The sequence below is a fragment of the Phascolarctos cinereus genome, unplaced genomic scaffold, assembly GCF_003287225.1.
Source record: "Phascolarctos cinereus isolate Bilbo 61053 unplaced genomic scaffold, phaCin_HiC Scaffold_8;HRSCAF=390, whole genome shotgun sequence".
Taxonomy (NCBI): domain Eukaryota; kingdom Metazoa; phylum Chordata; class Mammalia; order Diprotodontia; family Phascolarctidae; genus Phascolarctos; species Phascolarctos cinereus.
The window spans coordinates 54,775,014-54,797,020 of NW_027556291.1; positions in this window are offsets into that span (position 1 = coordinate 54,775,014).

Sequence of the window (22,007 nt, forward strand, 5' to 3'; positions counted from 1 at the left end):
GTGCCGGAGGTGGGATTTGAACCTATGCCTTCTGATAAGCCTTGGGTAGCTTCAAGTCTCAAGACCTAACATCACTTAAGAATAAACCTCAAATGGAATTCTTCCCAGTCTAGAAGTCAGGGAATTTCCTGGTAAACCTCATTTGCTTTTCAGATTGGAAAGAAGTAAAGCTACATGCTATGGGTGAGTGTTGTCAAGTGTAGAATTTGGAAGAGACTATCTGGGGTATCCTCGGGTGCCCCCCCAGTGTGTTGCGCTTTTTTGTTCTCCTTCAGGTCTTCCACCTCTCCCCTTGAATGTCTTCTCTTCCTATTATACCCTCCTGTGTCAGAGATCTGGGCCACTGAGAGTAGGTGGGTAAGAAGAAGCAGAGAGAAAATCTCAATCTCAGGGGAGTCAACACTATTTTAAAAACCTGCCTGAGTCTGCAGTTTATGTAATGACAGAACTTCTATGCATATAATAGCTCTGTGCACATTTTATGTGCGTGCCCCCTTGTGGTGCACAAACTCTGCCGAAATCACCTTTTAATAAAGCCCTGGGGGGCGTCGGGCCCTCAGCAGCTCTATTCCCTTCTGTAATGTCCCTTATAAATATATAGTATTTGGCTTCTGTTTTTAACACTTCTTTGGGGTACCCCCAAGGCAGCCCATTCCTCTTTTGGACAGCTCTAATGTTCAGTAAATTCTTCCTTTGAACCAAAATTGGCCTCCCTTTAAGTCCTACCCATGGTTCCTAGTTCTTAAGGGTCAGGTGGGAAAAGGCTCATCTCTCTTCCTCATGGATAAGCCTCCCTGTAGAAGACCCCTATTATTTCCCCTTCTAAGACTTCTCCACTTTTTTCACCTGATCCTTTTGTGAGAAGAATGCCAGGCATTTCATCATCTTATTTGCCTCCTTTTGGATGCCTCCATCCTTATCATTGCCTTCTTAAACTGTGGTGGCCTGGATTGAACTTAGCATTCTGGATGTGGTTTGGGCAAGGCAGAATGCAAAGGGACTGTCTTTGAAGTAGATAGGAACCTGAGGATCATTTAAGCTGACCTCCCCATTCTACAGATAAAAAACTGAGACCCAGAGAGGCTTTTGTCAAATCCCAGCTAAAATCCCTTGTAATGCTAGTGCCTTCCCTCTGTTGATTATGTCTAATTTATTCTTTATGTAGCTTATTTACATAATTGTTGCCATGTTGTCTCCCCCATTAGATTGTGAGCTCCTTGAGAGCAGGGATTATCTTTTACCTTTTATGTCCAGCCCTTAACACATAACACGTGCTTAGTAAATGCTCTTGCCTTTTGTTTTATGTCCAGCCCATAATACCTAACAGGTGCTTAATTAATGCTCTTGTCTTTTGTTTTATGTCCAGCCCTTAATACACAACAGGTGCTTAATAAATGCTCATTGACTGACTGACTTAGTGACCTGACCAAGGTTAAAAAGGTAGGAAGTGGCAGTTTAGGAATTTGAACCCAAGTCTTTTTGACGTAAAATCCTTTTTTTCCCTTTGCATTTTGCTCCCATCTCTCATTCTGTATACTATAAATATCTTAATGCAGCCTAGAATAGCATTAGATTTTTAAACGGCCACATTACCCTGGTGACTCAAAACTAGAATCTCCAGAAATTGGCAATTTTCATTTGAGACATAGATTCCTTCTATAGCATTGAGTTCCCTGTCACCAGTGATTTTCAGGAGCTGCTGACCATTTGTCAGTTATGTTGTAGAGAGGATTTATGTACAGGTAAAGGTTGGGTTGGGTGCCCTCCAAGACTGTATGTTTCTATGAAGGTAATTTTGGAGCTGAGGAGAGACAGTAGGTGGGCCTCAGTACGATTCCACAGTATTTACTTGGGACAGTGAATAGTATGAGGATGTTGAATTCCATGGCAATGGGGAAGAAAAGGCACCAGGAAATTAGAGAATAAAGAGTTTGCTTTTGAGTTCTCCCCAAGTCCCTGGTGGTAGCAGCCATCCTATGGCCCCTCAAAAACCTCTCAGCATTGCCTTTGGAACGCCGACCTAGATGGTAGATGTGAAGCAGAGCCTGTGTGAGTTGAACAGTAGATGAAGCTTTTTTAAAAAAAAAATGAAAGTGAATTAGTGTAAATGAAACCCACATCATTGGGATTATACTCTTTCCTATGCCTGGGAATAACTCATGGAAAAATCCATTTGTGAGTGCCATTGGGATCTCAGTATGGAAGGACAGATACCAAAGCTTTTCAGTCACTTTAAAAAAAATCTTTCAGGAGCCATATTGCCCTTCTCATTCTCCCCTCATATTTTTTTAGTACATCCTAGAATGTAAGACCTTCAAAAACCTTTGTTCAGGAAATATGACATATGAGAAAGCCACAGTCCCTTAGAATAGTGTGAATTGATTAAAAGTGTGAAAAATGTATATTTTCAAAGAAATACAGTCTTGTTACTTTGAATCCTATAAAGTATTTTGGACTGGGTAAAGGCTTGATGAATAAGAGTCTTTTTGAGGACCTGCTTAAATGAAAAGAAGATACATTATAATAGCAGAAAGAGCATTGCACTGAGAGTAAGGGGCTATGGGTTCTAGGCCAGGCTCTGCCATAAACTAGCTTTGTGATATTGGCCAAAGTCTAACTTGCCCTGAGTGTCTGCTTTCTCATGTGGACAATGACCCTAGTCCCTGATAAAGATTCCCTGAATTACTTTATATTACTTGGGGTATATTTTGTCTGTCATTATTGTGTATATCACATATAACAGTTATCACGTTTGCTTTCTCAATGGTTGAGGGAGGGGCTGGGGGAGGGAGAGAATTTGGAAAGCAAACTTTAAAAAAAACTAATGTTGAAAAGAAACAAATAAATATAAGTTATTGTGTATTTGTTACTTACTTTGATAGAATGTAAGCTTCTTGAAGGTAGGGGCTTTAAATTTCTTTTCCTCTATTATCTCCAGCCTCTGGCATATAATTAATGCTTAGTAAATGCTTGTTAATGGTTGAGCAATTGGTTGAAATGAGTTCCTCTAGCTGATATATAATGGCCTCTCTGTAGCTCTATCACCCTAACTCAGGTCCTTACCATTTATCAGTTGGATTATTGCATTAGCTTCTTCCTTTGTCCCCCTGCCTCTTGTCTCTCCCCATTCTAGTCCGTCCGATCACTCAGGTGCTAGAGTGATCTTCATAAAGGGTCACTCCTCTTCTCAGAAAGCGCTTGTGGCTCCCTATTTATCACTAGGATCAAATTCAAATAATGTTCTTTGACATTCGTTGCTCTTCACAATATGGCTTCCACCTCTTTCTGGCCCAGTTAAATTGACCTGTTTGTTTTTCTTCATACAAGACCTTCTGTCTCACCCTCTGTGCCATAGCCCAGGCTAGGCTAGCTTCCTCATGTGTGTGGAAGACATTCCTCTCTCACTGGTACCTCTTACTTTGTGTGAGTTTCTGCAGGCTTCAGCCCCAATGCTACCCTCCTCCACAAGACTTTTCCTGATTCTCCCAGCTGCTAGGGCCATCCCCACCAATTTTGTTGCATGTATTTTGTATATATTCATATATGTACATTATGTATCCCCCTAAGAGATTGCAAGCTTCTCAAGGGCAGGGACTGTTTGCAGCCTTTGTACTTAGAACCCCAGTACCTAGCACAGTCCAGGTTGCATATCGAGTGCTTCTGAATGTTTGCCAGTTGATTGCTTGTAACGAAATGGATGCTTTGACAGTGCTTAGAAATAGTCTGCTCTCTTAAATCTTTAAAGTGTCCTGTAATTCCGATTATACTGTTCATTTGCTCAGGAAAACCATAGCTTTCACAAAGGTACGTTTCAGGTCAACACGGGTAGAATGATTAAGGATTTCAAATTAGAGGCCTTGACTTAGTAAGGCTTCACATATTCCTTTATAACAAGTCAAGCCCTGTCCCGTGTAAGAAATGTACAGCCCGACAGAAGATTATTCAAAAGCTGAGGGGCTACATTGTTAGCTGAAATTGGAATGCAAGACTAATTGAGCTATCTCCATTACCGCTAACAATAGACCGCATGCCTCCCTTTGCTTACTCTCATGTAAATGCATCCCTCTGATTTCAGATGTGACATTATGGATTCAGAAACCTACACATATAACTATCTAGAATATTCAGGCTTCCATTTATGGAAACTCTGTGATGGATGATACGCCCAGTCACAAGGTATCAAATTTCCCACTAACGGGCATTTTAAAGTATATTATGACAAAACCACATTTTTCTCCCTCCCTTTACCCCTCCGCCCTCCCTCTGCCTCTCTTGGAAATTGAGTCCATTAAAGTTTTTTATTCTCCCAGTGTATGAGACACTAGCTGGTATTTCATAATTAGATTAAGTGTGAAGGCATTTGGACAGCTATTATGGAATTTATCAGATTTAACTACTTAGAAATTGAATTTTTCCCCCTTTCCAAAGAAAAACAAAACAAAACAGAACAAAACCAGCTTTGGAGACCATATGAGAAATTAAGAAATTGGAGATAATCTATCCAAAAGGTACTTGACATCTTTGATCATAATCAAAGGCATTGGGTTGAATGGGGATGGTTTATTAACATTTCCCTCCCTGCCAAATACACTTGGGGGGAGAATCCAGCAGGAAGCAAGGCCAGTCAGTGGTGGCCACATGTGACAAGTGGCCTTTTTATTGGTCCTTGCCTTATATGAATGTCATGATGTACCTGATGACTTAATGAATAATGCCCCTAATGTATAAATTTCTGTACTCAGAAGTAAGAATCCGTGATGAACCAAACTCCCATGTAGGACACCACTTTGAAATGTCGACTGCTTTCTATTCTGTTCTCCTGTTCTTGCCTCTTTTCTCTATTTCACTCATGAGATAGTGGTTTTAGAATATAGAAGGATTGATTTCCCTCCTCTATCTTTTTTTCTGGTGGTTATGTTGCCAGATCTCACCCCATTACATCTGGTTTCACTTACTTTTCTTTGTATTCATCGTCATCATCATCATCATCATCATCGTTATTGATAAGTGTGTAGGCCTTCTACCTCACCCTATTCCTAGAAATATCAGTTGATGAGGAAGCAGCATGGTATGATGGGAGTCACTATGTATTCAGAGACATTGAGGCCCTGTTCTCCCTCCCCACTCTTACCATGACCATTCACTCACTCTTTGAAAGGCTGGTAATCTTATCTCTGGATCTGTGCTCTTTCTACCAACCTGGATGCTGTCTACCCCTAGAGGTGTACATATTTCCTTTCCTGGAGTAGAATGCAATCCTGTGCAGCACACTCCTTACTCAGAGACAGCGGTTTCAAAGTGATGCCCATTTACTAAAGATGAAACCTGTTCATCTTGGACAGGTTTTTTTTCCTCTCTTTTTCCCCATTACCCTTCATGGGACTATGCTTCAGTTGTACCATTTATTTCTGCTTCTCAGGTAAGACCAGCCTTCCATGCCTCATTTACTCCAATTTATACTCTAATACTATTTATACTCTGATTCTACTCTCCCAGTGTACCGTTCCTCTAAACTTTCTGAGAGACTGAAGAAGTCACTATATAGTCCCTATTTATATTTAAGTTGAATAGGGTGCATCCCTTTATCCCTTCTGTCTCTTGCCTCCCTTCTCCCCACCAGAGCAACTTCCCACTCTGTTACCCCTCCCAGAATGAAATATCACTATGTCCATTGAGCTTTCCAGCATGAGATCTTCCTCTGTTAGTGATGTGTTGATTTTATCCATCCATATTTTGCCATGTTTTATCAAAACATCAGGGCCAGGGGTGGGGAACCTGTGGTTTTGAGGCCGTATGTGGACCTCTAGGTCCCTTTATGAAGGGGATTTGTTCTGTGAAGTTTGTATTCAGTCAAAGGGCAACCCTCGAGGACCTAGAGGTCCACATGTGGCCTCGAGGCTGCAGGTTCCCCACCCCTAGACCATCTCTGTCTCCTCGATTGGGGTTATATGGAGGCTCAGTTGGGTCCCTGCCCTACGTAAATTCCACTAGGAGAAGACTGATTATGATTAGGTTCTAGACCCCATTCCTTTGGGCACTGAAGCTCCATATCTTTTAGAATGCTTAATGATTTTGAGTTTTCTTACCTTGTCATAGTTAGAACTTCATTCTATTGTGTACCTTACCAGATTTAATTTTTGTTTTTACCTTTTATGGGACTTTGTGTGTGTGTAGGGTTTGGGGAGGAGGTCAGAGTTGAGTTGCTGATGTGAGGACCCACCACAACCAGACGTCAGATTCCTTGCACTGACTTTAGGTAATATGGATTGGGTTGGGAGGTAGGTAAGTTAGATGGGTGTTTTTAAGTATTTCTCCAATTAGATATTATTTCAGAAAGTTTTTAACTATGTATTCTATTTTTGTCTTTCTTCTTTTTGATAAAGCTTTCCTACAGATTTGGTACATTATTTTTCTCGTTTGGAGGTTTGTTAGGTGAGAGTGCATTCCAGGTATGGGGATGACCAGTGCAAAAGCACAGAGTTCCTTTTCGAAGGGGACCAATGACATCACGAGGACGATGTCTTGACTTGCACATGAATTGGACTTAAGTGAGGCAGAGCTGTACAAAAAAGGTCAGTTGAGTCTAGGGAGTTATGCCCAAAGCAACAAGGCATCCACAGTTTGGTGGCACAGTGGGTAAAGCACTGGGACCTCAAGTCCAAGCACAGTATAACCTCAGACGCTAGCTGTGGGACCTTGGGCAAGTGACTTAGATTCTATCAGCCTCAGTTTCCTCATATGTAAAATGGGGATAACAATAGCACCTACTTCTCAGAGTTGTTAGGAAAATTTAATATTTGTAAAGTTCTGTGAAAACCTTAAAGTGATTTATGAATGCTAGCTATTATGTTATTATTATTATTATTATTATTATTATTATTATTATTATTATTATCTACCATCTTGCTGTTCACATGATCTCATGTTTTTAATAACCAATTATGATGTTGCAGAAATGGTAATTTTATTGCACATTAAATATAGGTTTGTTACAAACAATCTTGTTTATCATTAATGAGGGTATTTATAGGTATTAACTAATTATAGTACTGCTTCTTTTAAATAGATGGATTTCTAGTATGCTAATGACATTTCTCAAAGGTTTAGTTGATATGTAGAGGAATTATTCTAATAGTCTGATTTGACTAATTCAGGCACTGCCAACACATGTAAAAACATTTTAGTGAGTGTTTTTTTCAAAGGGAAAATGTTATATCTTGGGCTCACAAGAATTTGACTTTAGCTGTGTTTGCCATCAGCTCATTATCGTGTGCAGAAGCTTTTCTTTTTAGCTGCATTTCCTCAGATAACTGAGTGAACATGACCAATGTCATTTTCAGATAATCACGCCATTTCCCCCATTCTTTGAATTGATCTTAGAGTGAATTCTTTCCCTTTCTTGCAGAATGGGGAGGAGGTGCTATGTCTCCTTCTTTTGAGAACAGTCATTCAATAGGCAAGCATTTTATTAAGCACTTATTATGTGCTAGAGACTTAGCCAAGTGCCAAGAATGAAAAAATCCCTACTCACAGGAGATTATATTCTAATGGGTCAGTGAACAACTCCATATAACACACCCACAGCAAGGGTGAAAAGGTAGAAACTACAAACTTATATGTATACACACATATTAGTTGGGCACTAGTTAGTTTGGGAAGGGAGGGCAATTGAAGGGATCAGTAAAGACTTTGTGCACAAGATGGTGCCTAAGCAGCATGTTAAAGGAAGAGAAGGACTCAGTGAGACCAAAATTAGGTGAGAGTGCATTCCAGGTACAGCAAATGAGCAGTGCAAAAGCACAGTGGAGTGTCTTGTGTTGTTGTTCATCTTTCGTTTTCGAACGGAGCCAATGACATCATGAGGGTGATGTCTTGACTTTCACACGAACTGGACTTAAGTGAGGCAAAGCTGTGCGAAATCATCAGCCTCACTCTCTCTTCCAGGGTCATCAAAGTCCAGTGGCAGAACAAAAGTTAAGATGACTGGGGATGGCATGGGATGCAGTGGGTGATCTTGGCTTTTCTAAAGTAAGGTCTCTAGTGTCTTATGTGGCATAGAGAATGCTAGTTTGTCTGGATTGCAGAGTGCAGAAGGGAAAGTGATGTCTAATGAGACTACAAAGAAAATTTGGTGCCAGGATGTGAAAAGTTTTAAAAGCTGAACATAGGAATTTATATTTTTCTCCCAGTGCCAGTGGGGAGCCAGTAAAATTAATTGGGTAGGCACGTGGTCAGAGTTATGCTTAAGGAAAATTACTTTACTTTGGCAGCAGTGTGTAGAGTGGAGTGGAGTGGTGAAATATCTGAGGCAAGGAGACCACTTAGGAGGCTATTTCGGTAGTGTTGGGGAGAGGTGATAAGAGCCTGAACTAATATGGTATAGTGAGTGGAGAGGAGTTGGATGTAGGAAATGTGGTAGACAATATTTGGAAGCCGATTGGATATGTGGAGTTGAGGAACAATGAGAAGTTGACACCAAAACTGTGGTTCTCAGAGATGGGAAGGAAGTAGTTCCTTTGATAGAAATCAGAAAATATGGAAGGAGGAAGGATTGAAGGGGTGAATAATGAGTTCAGTTTTTGACATACTGAGTTTAAGATCTCCCTGAGACATCCAGTTTAAAACGTTGAACAGGCATTTGGTGATATGGGACTGAAACAACATGCTAGACCTAAGCCTGAGCTGCCCTTGAGAAACTGGAATAACACAATACTCAATAGGTCCAAGAAAGCTGCAACAAGATCAGTCCAGACATATCCTCCAGAAATGCATAGAGCCTGGCCTTAACGTAGTCCAAAGTCAGAAAGTAGACTGGAAGAATGAGCAAACTAAAAAAGAATCCCACTACAAAAAGCTTTTTTGGTGACATAAACGCTCAAGATACAAACCTAAAAGAAAAAGACTCCAAAACATCTACAAGCCTAGCCTCACAGAAAAACACAACTTGGACACATAATCAACTAGAATCCTTGGAAGACATGAAATAAGAGTTTTTTTAAAAAGAATTTAAATTTTTTTTTATAAATGAAATGAGTGCACAAAAAGAAAAAGAATAGAAATGAGAGCTATGGATGAAATAATTGAAAAAGTAATTAACAGATTGGTGTATAGGAGGTACAAAACCCTGACCAAGCAACAAACTGCCTCAAAATTAAAATAGATTAAATAGAAACCAATGACTCCATGAAACAACAAGAAATATTAAAAGCAAGTCAAAAGACTGGAAGAAATAGAAAAAAAAGTAAGGTATCATAGAAAAAACAACTAACCTGGAATATAGATCAAGGAGAGATAATCTAAAAATCATTGGAATATTTGAATGTCATGACCAAAAGCAGCTTAAACACCAAATATTCTCAACATATTTCAAGAAATCTTAAAAGAAAACTTAGATCTCTTAAAACTAGAGGGCAAAATGGAGATAGAAAAAAATTTCACTGGTCACCTCTTGAAAGAAACCCCAAAATAATAACTTCCAGGAACATTAAAGCCCACATCCAGAGCTTTCAGGTGAATGAAAAAAAAATATTGTAAGTAGACAAAAAGAAATAATCCAAGTGCTGAGGAGCCACAATCAGGATTACATACATTTTAGCAGCTACCACTATCAAGGAATGGAGAGTTTAGATGCCATATTCCAGAAGACAAAGGATATGGGCTTACAGCCAAGAGTAACTTACTCAGGAAAGCGGAGTACAATTCTACAGGGGAAAAATTGATATTTGATGAAATAGAGGACTTCCAAGCATTCCTCATGAAGCAACTTCTTCAAAGTTTCTTGGAGCTTAGGGAAAGTAATAATCAAGATGCACAAATAATGCCCAATCATGTTTCCAGAGAATTAGTGAAGAAGCATGCTACCCACCTCCTGCTACGTGAAGGACTGAAAGTGAAGAATGAGACATACACACCCGTATACATGCATACATATATATGTGTACATATACAAGTTTGCATTTGTGTGCATGTACATATCTCTATCTCTATGTCTCTTTTAGACATGGCGAATGCATAAACTTATTTTGCTTGACTATTCATATTTGTCACAGGAATTTTTTTTAATTCTTAATTGGAAGGTGGTGGGAGCGAGAGAGGGGGAATTTTTGGTAATTGAAAAAAAGTAAAAGTTATAAATAAATACATGTCACTTCAGTCACTAAAAAAAAGTGAGTGCTCATTGGCAATATCATTGGAAAAGCAGGAAAGACCAGAGATTGGGGGGAAAGGTCTAGATTATTGCTTTCTATTCTGATCTAGACCAGGGATTCTTAAACTTTTTCTGCTTGCGTTCAAGGTGAGTAACTTGCTCTTTTTTTTTTTTTTAAAGTCTCTTAATTTCTCTCTTCTTTAGCATCCTTACCTATAACCTTGGGTTATTTGGTGAGTTTGAATTTTCTCTAGAGGTCCTGTAAAAAAAATAGGCCATTTCCCACTATTAGGGAGAGTTTGCATATGAGCCTGTTGGAGGCTGGGGAGTGGACTTAATGACATCTCAAGGTGCTTTTTATTTCAGTTAACCCGGCATCTACCTCCTTTGTTCTCTTCTTTTCCCACTTTCCTCATCCCTGCCGGTGTTGAGCCAAAGCCATTTAGAATATACTTTCCCAAACATGCCACCTACGCTTTCCAAGAATATGCGCTCTAAGTACCTTACTAGAAAAGGTTTGAGAAGTAATCTCTCCCACCGTCACTCCTGGTTGTCACTCATTCCTCTGCAGTGGGGATGGATGGCTGATTTGGCTCTGGAGAGGTTCAAGAGATGCTACTGCTTTTCTATATATGGAGCTAGGATCATCAGAAAGACCCGTTTTGGTTCAATTGGAGCTCAAACAAACTGACCCAACAGATACAGTCGTAGATGGCTAATGGTTCATCACAGTTGAGCCAGATTGGATCGGATGGATCTGCACTGGGAAATCTTGACACCTCCTACTGTTGTCTTGAGCCAGGGGTTGTTGGCACAGAGGGACAAACAAGCTCTCATATGAAGAAGTCTCTGGAACTCATTTGAACAGAGATGGCTTAGAAAAGTGTGGCCAGCTTATGAGCGAACCTTGCTTTGAGTGAATTTATTTCCATCTCCTAAGCCAAAGTTGCAAAACAGCTAGATGATGGGGGAGATTCATGCAGTCATTCATGAATTCAGGTTTCTATCATTCAATAGGTATCTATCGAGGGCCTATAAAAAGAATCATTTGTCTTTGTCATTGTAGACTGCCATGTACAGGCACCAGTGGGAAGGAGTGCAGGGTGAGAGATTTTTGTTATTCAGTAGGAATCTCAAATGTCTGGGCACCAGATTGCAACTTGGAGCTCAAAGCCGTTTAGACACTCCAATCAATCAGTCAGTCAAAAAGGCCTACTATGTGCCAGGCACTATGTAGAAACTACTTGACAGAGTCTAGGCAAGAAGCAGAGAAATAGAAAAGGTTTTTCCCCTAAATTTTTATTCATCTCTTGTTTTTATGTCACCTATATTTCTTTCCTGCAACTCAGTGAACCATCCCTTATAGCAAATTATTGGAAAGGGGGATATTCAGCAAAACTGACTAATATGTTCGCTTAGGCTGACCATGTATGTTGCATTCCTTACCCATAGCACCCCCCCCCTCTACAAAAGTGAGAAAATTAGTTAAAATGTTAGGAACTGATGCCATTTAGAGACCAATCAGAAATATCTTCCTGGCTCTGGAATGGTCCTGTGAGATAATGGGAGAAATGAGATTGGATCCCAACATGATTTGTAAGGGACATGTCTACCACTCAGCCTCCTCTCCCTCTAGGGTACGTGGGGGATTGGGAATGTTGGGGAGCTTCCTGGAACCCTCAAAACCAAACTCATGTCTCTTGGTGTCACTACCACTTCCCCACCACTCTGTTACCTGACGCACATGAATGGTACTCAGAGAAATTGTCACGTGTGGGCAATCGCAAGAACACTCACCGAAGGCAGCCTTGCCACCCACTATTACCCTAATGCAGAGAGGGAAGGAAATTACAGACACAGTAGCCACCCAACTAGAAGAAGCTGTTATTGTCGCCCACTGCTTTAATGGAAAGGAACATATGATTAGTGTCAAGTGCCACCCCGGGCAGATTTTCAGTGGCAGCGATGACTCAGTGCAAACCTCCGACCCTCTGGTTGCCTTTGGCTGGAAGGAGAAAGAGGAGAATAAATGCATCTCTTGCAGAACAAGGTTAGGTTTAGAATGGATTCTGTCCTCGTTGGAATTTTGGAGAAACCCTTCTCCAATGATTTGCTGAGCACTAATATTTGTATTGTTTTTGACTTTTTTTTTAGAGTGCTGATGGAACATTAAAAAAACAAAAAAAAACAAAACAGAAGAAAACCAAAAGGTTTAGAAGGGGACACAAACAGGCAATTCGATTTCTACCTTGTTCAATTTAATATATGATTTAAAAAAAATTCTATATAATGTTCACAGTTGCTTATGAATCCTCTTTTTTGTTCTTTGAACATTGAAATGTTTGTTGGTTGATTGAATGTTAAGTTAATAATACAAAAGAAAAAATATTTGAAATTGTACTTTTATATTAGCTCTCCTATAAGGGAAACAAAAGGGAGGGATTTTGCTTGGGAAAATAGCCCCATGCTGTTGCCTTACTGGTGAAGTAGAGGTGTTAACATGTCAGGATCCAGTCTACTTTAGCTGTGACCCCATTGAGTGCCTTTGAGCCTCAGTTAGAGAAGCTGGAGAATTGACCAAGCTTACCTGTATTTTAAAGTTGAATTGGAGTTTTTTAAGGAACAAAAATCAATTCTAGCTCCCATCCCCTCCCCCAACTGAAAAAAAAAGAAAGAAATTAAAACCAAAGTCTTGTAATAAATATGCATAGTCAAGCAATACAAGTTCTTACATTGGCCCTAGACAGATGGTCCAAAAATGCATGTAGATCTCATTCTGTACCCTGAGTGCATCACCTCCTTGTCAGGAGGATGAGGCGGCATGTTTCGTCATCACTCCTTTGGAATCATGACTGGTTGTTGTGTTAAACAGACTTCTTACAGATTTCAAGGTTGTTTGTATAGAGTGGTTGTTTCTGGTTAAATTATTCTCCTGGTTCTGCTCACTTCACTGTGTATCAATTTACTCAAGTCTTCCTAGGCTTTTATCATTTCTTATGATACAATAACATTCCATTGCATTCAAATAACATAATTTGTCGAGCCATTCTCCATTTGATGGTTATTTCTTTAATTTACAGTTTTTTGCTCTTAGAAAAAAAGCCATTCTAAATATTTTTTGTACATATGGGTTCTTTTCTTCTTTCTTTGATCACTTTGGTGTATAGGCCTAATTAGTCTATTGGGTTGTTGGGTCAAAGGGTATTGCACAATTTAGTAAACTTTGGGACATAGTTCCAAATTGATTTGCAGTGGTTGGCCCATTTCAGGGCACCACCAAAAGGGCATCAATGTACCTGTTTTCCCAGAAGCCCCTTCAGGATTTTTAGTCTTATCTCTTGACACTCATTGCAGAAGTGCCCTGACCACAAGATTATTGCTTTGGTCATGCAGTTTGACCCTGTTTGCTTTCCTTCCTCCTCCTGGTGCCCAAGATGGGCATGCTAACTCCAGACTGCTTCAAAGAAGTCTCCAAGGCCAAGTTCAAAAAGATGCCACCAACCTGGTAACCTGAAGGGCAGGGCCTAGTCTCCACTTTAAGTGTCTGACATCTCTGTATTGCTGCTTTCCAGGATGAGAACCCAGGAGGTCAGGGCTACACTTAATTGTACATTTGACCTGCCCTGCTTTCAGTCATGGCCTTCTCTTTTTGTCTTTCTTATTTGTCTTGGTCATCTTTGGGTAGCATGGGCTTGACCTTAGCCTTAGCTCTGGTAGTTGGCCATGCTGATGTCTGTCCTTTGGATTGTTTTCTCTGCACTGGGGTAAGCTGTCCTGTACTCATAAGGGGGAGGCTACTCTAAGATTTCTGCATCATCCCTAGCTCCATTGCCCAGTTCCCCCCAATACACCACTCCCAGACTTATGACTCCCAGGGGATGTTGCTGCCCTCTGCTGGTCTTTGTGGTGTCTGCTGGCTAGGGTAACCCTGTACCTCCCATTACCCCCTCTGGCATGCTCTTACACGGTCCTGCAGGATGTTCAGAGATAGCTCATTGTCACCTTCTCTACTCTCTTGTAGTTACCTACAGTCTTATAGAATATGATTCTTCCTTCTCTTCCTCCCACTCCTCTTTCTTTCCCTTGTTTCCCTCTCTCTGGGTTCCTCTTCCTCTTCTTCCCCTCTCTGTTTTTCCCTTCTTCTCTCTGTTTCTTCTCCCTTTCTACTTCCCTCTCTTCTTTTTTATTTCCCACCACTCCCTCTTTCCCTATCCTCCCTTACTTCCTCCCCCTCTCCTTTTTCTTTTTTCTTTCTCATCCCTCTTCCTCTCTCTCTGTCCTCCTTTTCTCTCCTTCCCTCTTGTCCTCCCTTCCTTCTTTATTGCTTTATCTTCCTTTCATGCAACTCTCTCTTTCTTCCCCTCACCCACAGCCTCCTTTCCTGTGTCACTGTCTCTCCCCCCACCATGTATTTGTCTCTTTGTCTCTCTCTCTGCTCTCCTATCCCGCCTCCTCCATGTGTCCCACCAGTTAAATAAAACAAGATCTGCTAACAGCTTGTGTTTTATTGTGATGTCCCTTATGATACCAAAGCACCAGGCTGCCTTTACAAATGATATTAGTTAAAATACAATATATGTTTTAAAGTTTTTTTTAAAGTTGCTTTTATTTGGGAGTTGAATTATGTGGCTATTGCTTCTAGGGCAGTAGGGTGTGATCTATGTGCATATAATTATTTCCTGCAAATTAACTTTTATTATTTCTCCTACTTCAGTGTGTGGCTGTGCTCCATAATTCATCCTTTTTGCTTGAAACAGAGGCAGCTGGAGGTAATTGCAGTGAAGTAATTCTCTAATCAGGTAGCAGAGAGGAAGGTGCAAGCAAGGGCCCAGGCTGGGCCCATAACTAACTGGCTCTGTCTGAAGGCCTTCCCCATCTGGTCTTTTGAAGCAAATCTTTCACCAGTTTCCAGTCTCTTTCCTTTTAATGTAATGCCTGTGATACGTCCTGCCCCAAGCCTGATACATAGGCCCCTATCTGACTAGCGGAGAAATAAATGCAGACTACTGATCTTGTGGAAGCTTGCTTGGCTCATGGGTCTTTTCCATTTTTATGCTGAAGTATACATCGACAGTCAGGACTCCTAACTCCAGCCCCATCCTCACCTTCTATCTATGGATTTAATTGCCAGATTAGAAATCAATAGGTAGGTGGGGCCATCTTGCCTGTTGAAGAAGGTTGCATTTGACTCTGAAGGTCTTCCCCAACCCCATTTGCCTCAGGGCATCTTCCTGTTTGAAAATCGCCCATGGCTACCCACTTAATGCTACCACATCAAATCTTAATTCCTCATGCTGGCATTCTAGGCCTTCCAGTCATGAGGTGCTCCTCCACCTTCTTTTGCATCCTTACCTTCTTCTCCTCAACACTCAGCCCCCATCTCTTCTTGTTAAAGTGCTTGCCGCAGGGTCCCTCCGACACACCATTGGCCTTCTTCCTTCCTTCTTGGAGTGCCCTCACTTTCCCAATCAAATCTGACCTGTCCTTTAAGCCAAAAGGAACTACAGAGATCATCTGATCCAATTCCTTTTTTACAATGAGGAAACTGATGCCCAAGAGGGAGGTAAGGTCACCCAGTTGGTAAGGAACAGGGTCAAGATTAGAACTGAAGCTCTCTGATGCCGAATTCAGTCCCTTTCTAGATTACACTGATGATTCCCTGGTGTATCTTTCTCTGGACTCCTACGAGGACTTTTAGTCAGTGATGTAATACTTACTAACTGGCACATGAAGGTTTACAAATCATTTATGGACATCATCTCACTAGATTCTCAAAGCAACCCTTTGAGGTAAATACCACAGTACTATCCTCATTTTACAGATGAGGAAACTGAGACTCAGAGAAATGAAATGATTTACCTGAGTCTGCACAGCTAGTAAGTACCAGAGGCAGGATCTAAACATTGGTGTGCCTCTCAACTCTGAGCACGTCACTTTTTTCCAGGACACCACATGACCTCTTTGTCTCATACACTGCTATTTCACATAGATGTAGGGATGGCATGGCACCAGTGGATAGAGTTCCAAGCTTGAAATCAGGAGGAGCCTGAGTTTTATCCTGCCTCTGACACTACCAGTGCTGCTAATAGCTGGTGTTCGTAGAGCACTTTAAGATTCACAAAGCACTTTATATGTATTATCTCATTTAAGCTTTTGCAACAATCCTGGGTTGGCAAGTACTATTATCTCCATTTTACAGATGAAGGCATTGAGGGAGACAGGTGAAGCAACTTACCCTGGGTCATACTACTAATAAGTGTGTGTCAGAAGCAGGATTTGAACCTGGGTCCTCCTGACTCTCAGTCCTACGTTCTCAGCTGCATTACCTAGCTACCTCATAACATAACAGCTCTAATGGTCCTGGGAAAGGACTTTGAGCAACTGCCTAGGACTCGGGTGTCAAAATGATTTGCCTAATGCATGAATCTGACCCTGTCACTCGCCTGCTTTCAGAAGTCGTTGGTTTCCTGTTGCCTCTGGATCAAATCCCAACTTATCAGTTTGGGATTAAAAGCTGATGGGGTGGTCACATTGACACAGTCCTCAATCCTTACTGCATTCACATATTTCATGTATCTAGGTTTTATTTCCATAACTAGATTGCAAATTCATGGGAGAATTGGAACAATTTCCTATACTTCCTCTGTAGCCTTTGGAGAATCTGAGCAAAGAGGAATGCTGAGCACGTCTAGGGGCTCAATAAGTGGTTTTAATAAGATCAGAGAGTTTAGAGTTGAAAAGACATTAGTGATAATTTAGTCATTTTGCTGAGAAAGAAACTGGGATCCCGAATCGAGGAGGAGACAGACCCAGGCTTGCACGGGTAGCAAGTGGATTCAAACTGAGCTCTTCTTACTCCAGCAGATCACAGACTCTTGCAAATGAGGGTAATTTATTTCACTGATTTCAGCTCACAGAATCTGATCATATTCACAGCTACCTGCTCTTAGAGCCCCTTTTCTCCTCTGTGCCCATTAAACCGTAGTTAATCAGCAATTAATTGCTTAGTCCCATGAGTTCAGAGTGAGCTGATTTCTTCCAGTTGAGTCCATAATGCCAGATTACTGGACAGACTTGCCAGTTGTCTTTCATTTTTTAAGAGCATTGAAAAATCAAATGAATCTAAGGAGATCTGGGAAAATATTATAATTTCTGCCCATTCTCCCAACCCCATCTTAACTCCCGCACAAGAACAAATAAGTGGCTTAAGCTTCAGAATCTGGATCTGGCCAGATAGCTACAAATGACTTTCCATTTGTTAGAAGATAGCTGGTAGGAGAGGCCGTTTTGGCCTGGACTTTATGCTACTTTGAACTTTGGAATGTGGGCTTTGTTTATAGGGTCACAGATCTCAAGCTGGAAGAGACATTAGAATCCATCTTGCTCACCTCTACCCTCATTTTACAGAGGAAAATACTGAGGCTGGGGAGGGAGAAATGACTTGCCCAAGGTCATACAGGTAGCAAATGCTGGAGCTGGGATGAAAACCCAAGTCTCCAAACCCAGCGCTCTTCACGACATCCTCACTGCCTCCTTTGGCCTTCTACAATGGTAGGCAGTGATGGTTCATGGAGATAAAGTGGAAAGTCAGAATCAGAAGAGCCAGGGGGTGATTCCAGGCAAGGCTTTAGGCCAGTAGCCAGGCCAGCAAGAAAGAATCCAGGCCTATACCATGATTGGAGGTCTGTGGGGGCAATGGCTTATAATAATTGTGAATAATTAGGACAATATAGATATGAAATTATCACATTCCTGCCTCATCCAGGGAGCCACTCAGAGTTTTTGCAAAGGAGAAGCCAACCATCAAATGGGTAAACCAACCTCCAGGTCTGCAAGTGAATGAGAGCATATGATCCATGATTGGAAGGTGATTCTGGCTTGACCCTATTGGGAATAGGGAATGTGGAGGCAGAGTCTGGCAAAATAGCATCATGCCAACAGAAAAGCAAAAGAGGAGGCTGAACCAAGCAGGATGTCTGTGTGGGATTTATTTGAGATGTGGCGAAATCTATTGAAAATTGGAACTTGGAGCCTTTGCTCTGTAGCAGTCTCGATGACTATTGATTTCTCTGCTGCTGAAATGTGAAGTTATTCATGCATATAGGTTCTGTCTAGTACAATTCACAGCCTCATTGATTAGCTTCCCAATCAATCCACAGAAAGGAGGAAGGCAGACTCTGTTTTAAATAACGAAGAATCATGAAAGCTTATTAAGATATTATGTTGGCATGAGGACTGAATCTATAGTATAGTGTTCTGTCTTAGGAGCAGCTCCATCTCAAAAGATATGGGGCATTTGAAGACAAAGTTTCTGTGGTGCAGTGGATAGAACGCCGGCCCTAGAATTAGGAGGACCTGAGTTCAAATTTGACTGGCTGGGTGATCCTAGGTAAGTCACTTATCCCTGTTTTCTCATCTGTAAAATGAACTGGAGAAGGAAATGGCAAACCACTCCAGTATGTTTGCCAAGGAAACCCCAAATGGGGTCTGAAACAATAGTAGCAACAACAACAAAAGGGGTTAGGAGAAAGTAGTGTCTGGGTGTGGAGCATTACTGGAAATTCTAGGTCAGGTGGACATTTAAATTTGGTCTTAAGGATTAGTAGTCCAGAGTATGGAGGGAGATAATACCTGTAGAAAAGTTCAGAGAGAATCCCAGAATCCCAGAATGTTAATGTTGGAAGTTACCTTAGTGAGACGTAGGAGACACTGGCACAGGACCACCTGGCATGGTATGCCTGCATTAAAGAAGACGCTGTGCTATGTGAAGAAAGCAGAATTGCAGTAGCTCAAAAGAAATGTGAGATGTGCCAATTTAGAGCCATCTTCACTTTAAGTGTTCATGTGGACCATTTGTGCCCAGCTGTGGTGGAACCTTCTGAGCTTGTGTTGGTCTGATGGGCCATAGTCAGACACACCGTACCTTAACCCCAACATAGTGATGTCAATTTGGTCCTCTTAGAGCATGAAGGACAGGACAACAACCAGCCAGTATACCCCATCCAACCCATACCTGGAAGGAATCCCCACTATAACACAGCAGCTGCTGCTCGAAAGCCTCTGAGAAAGAAGGGACCTCCTTCCGAAGGCAGCCCATTCCATTTTGGGAAAGCGCTAATTGTTAGGAAGTTTTTCTTGATATCATGCCTAAATCTGCCTCTTGGTAACCTTTACCCATTGCTTCTGGTTGCCCTCTGATGCCAAGGAGAACATGTCAAAAGCTTCTTCCACGTGCCAGCCTTTTATATACTTGAAAATAGCTATCATGTTCCCCCTGAGTCTTCTCTATAGGCTAACCCCTCCAGTTTAAGCGATCCTCATCTGATAGGAACTCAAAGCCCTCCCCATCTTGACTGCTGTCTTCTGGAAGAGTCGCAGCTTATCAACACCCTTCTTAAACCTGTTTGATTCTTGAGAATTCAGGCCAGTGTTATTCTCTACCTCTTCCCCTGAAAACATATACCTGAGTCTTTCCTCAGCCAATTATTCAAAGGCCTGATTGTCCTCTGGGGCAGGTCTGCCTTTAGGCACAACTCAGAAATCCTCAGCCTGACTGACATTCTACGTCCTCTTGTCACATTATCTTACCTCTGCTAGCATAGCACCTACTACTCCTGATGTTTGGCTTAACCTCCCTTGCTAGACTGTAAGTTCCATGAGAGCAGATTTGGCTTGTACACCGTTGTATCCCTCTTACCACTTGATACAGTGCTTTACACACGTTCAATAGAAGAAAAATATTCATTGAATGAAGATGAACTCTGTGGCTTACGTAAATGTTTGCTGTTCTATGGACCCCATATACTATGCCCATTCTAATTTCCCTGCCTTTGTTTATGCTGAGTGCCTCTACAAATTCTACTCATCATTCAAGGCCCAGCCTAACTACCAACTCCTTCAGGAAACCTTCTTCAACTACTCTAGCTTATGTTGAATTTTCCCTTCTCTGGATATCTATGGCATTCACTTTGAAAAATGCAATTCAGAGTGATGGGACACATGTAGCTTACAAGGCTTTGTACTTGGAGGCAGTAAGAGCCAAAGACTTTCCTGATAAAGCCTCAGAATGCTCAGAAAGTCCCAAGGTGGGGACCTTGGAAGCCTTGGGGAGAGACAGTGAGTGCCAGTGAGGGACCATGTGGTGCCACAGTACTCAGACCTAGGTAGCCCAGATAGGTCTAAGAGATCTGAATGAGGTCCTTAACATGTCAAAAAGGTCCCTAAATTCCAGCAACCTGAACCTAAAAGATCCAGATAGGCCTAACTCCAGGAGGTAGAAGTCATACAGGGATACAGGTGAGCTAGAGGGATACCAAGCATGACCAACTACCCAACTGAAAAAACAGTAGCTGGGGGAGGGGGACTTCTTGGCCCTAGCATGAAGTCTCAGTTCAGGAGGTAAAGAAATAAGTAAATCAAAGAAAACTCAGATCAGTATCAAACACTGAAAATCTAGAGAATACTCCAAAAGAAGAAAAGAGTATAACTCTATAATAACAAGAAGGAAAAAATGGATTGTCCACATGAATACCTCAAAGAAATGAAGCAAGATATAAAGAATGATGTAAAAGCTGTGGATGAAAGAACTGAATGGAGAATAGGTGACTTAGAAGAAATAGTAGTAAATGTTTTTTTTTAATTTGTTTTTTGAAATTAAATTTTATTTTCAGAAACTGGTAAATCTTTCACAAGAAATGGAATTCCTAAAAACTAGAATAGATCAAACAGAAATCACTGACTCCATGAGATAACAAGAAATAATAGAACAAAATTTTTAAAAAATGAAAAAAGAAAGCAGAAGAAAATGTAAGCTATCTGATATAAAAGACAACAGACTTGGAAAACAGAAAATTTAAGAATTGTTGGATTCTCAGAAAACCAGGCATGAAGGGGCAAAGGAGACTCCTACCCTGTGTCCTGATTCGGGGAGGGATGGTCCGTGAAAGAATATGACAAAAAAAGAAAGGAACAAAAGGATTGCTAAATAGGTAGGACTGAGTGTTGGTATGAAACTGCCCCTGTAGGTCTGTGGAAAATTGGGGTGAAGTGGTTTCTTGTGTTCCAGGGAAGGAGCATAGGGATCCACCAATGCTGTCAAGTGAGAACTCTTCCAGTAATGGACAGGCAATGAAGAAATGAATAGCAGTAGTTGGGGACTGTCTACTGAGGGGCTATAGGGTGGCTTGCTTGGCCGTTTTTCACCCAAGGATGTCAAGTTACTGGTATATTTACTTTTCAGGCTTCAGTGTGGCATTCTAGTTTCCAAAGGACATTTTCTTTTTTATTTTCGTGAAGTGATGCACTGTGAGGGCAAGATCCCTGGCTTGGAGTCAGAGAACCTGGTGTGACCTTGGGCAAGTCATTTCACCCCCTCTGGGTTCCAGTTCCCCCTCTTTAAAATCAGGAGGTTTGATAAAGTGGTCCCTGAATTTCTTTCCAGCTGTAGATCCAGGATCCTATGAATACATGTAGCTAGGTTAGTGGAACATACGGATTGGAGCTTTTAAACTTCTTCATGCCCTCCAAATCATTAAACCACATAATCATAATGCGTTATGTTTGATCTGTGTTTAAATGCCTAGAAGTGTGTTAGACTCATCTCCTATAACCAGCTTTTCAATGTAATAACCTGTACCTTAATGGGATTGGAATTTATATTTTAAAGATTAAAGTCTTTGCTATTAAGACGATCTATTATCTACTTTTTTTTTTTGCCTTTTATTTCAAACTGATAGGTTTCAAGTGACCATTCTAAACTCATTTTATTAGTTCCTGGGATGCTCACCTATATTCTGCACTGATCTTGGCCTTATTCAGTGTAACTGTAATAATTTGATTTTTTTTTTTATAGAATATTCAA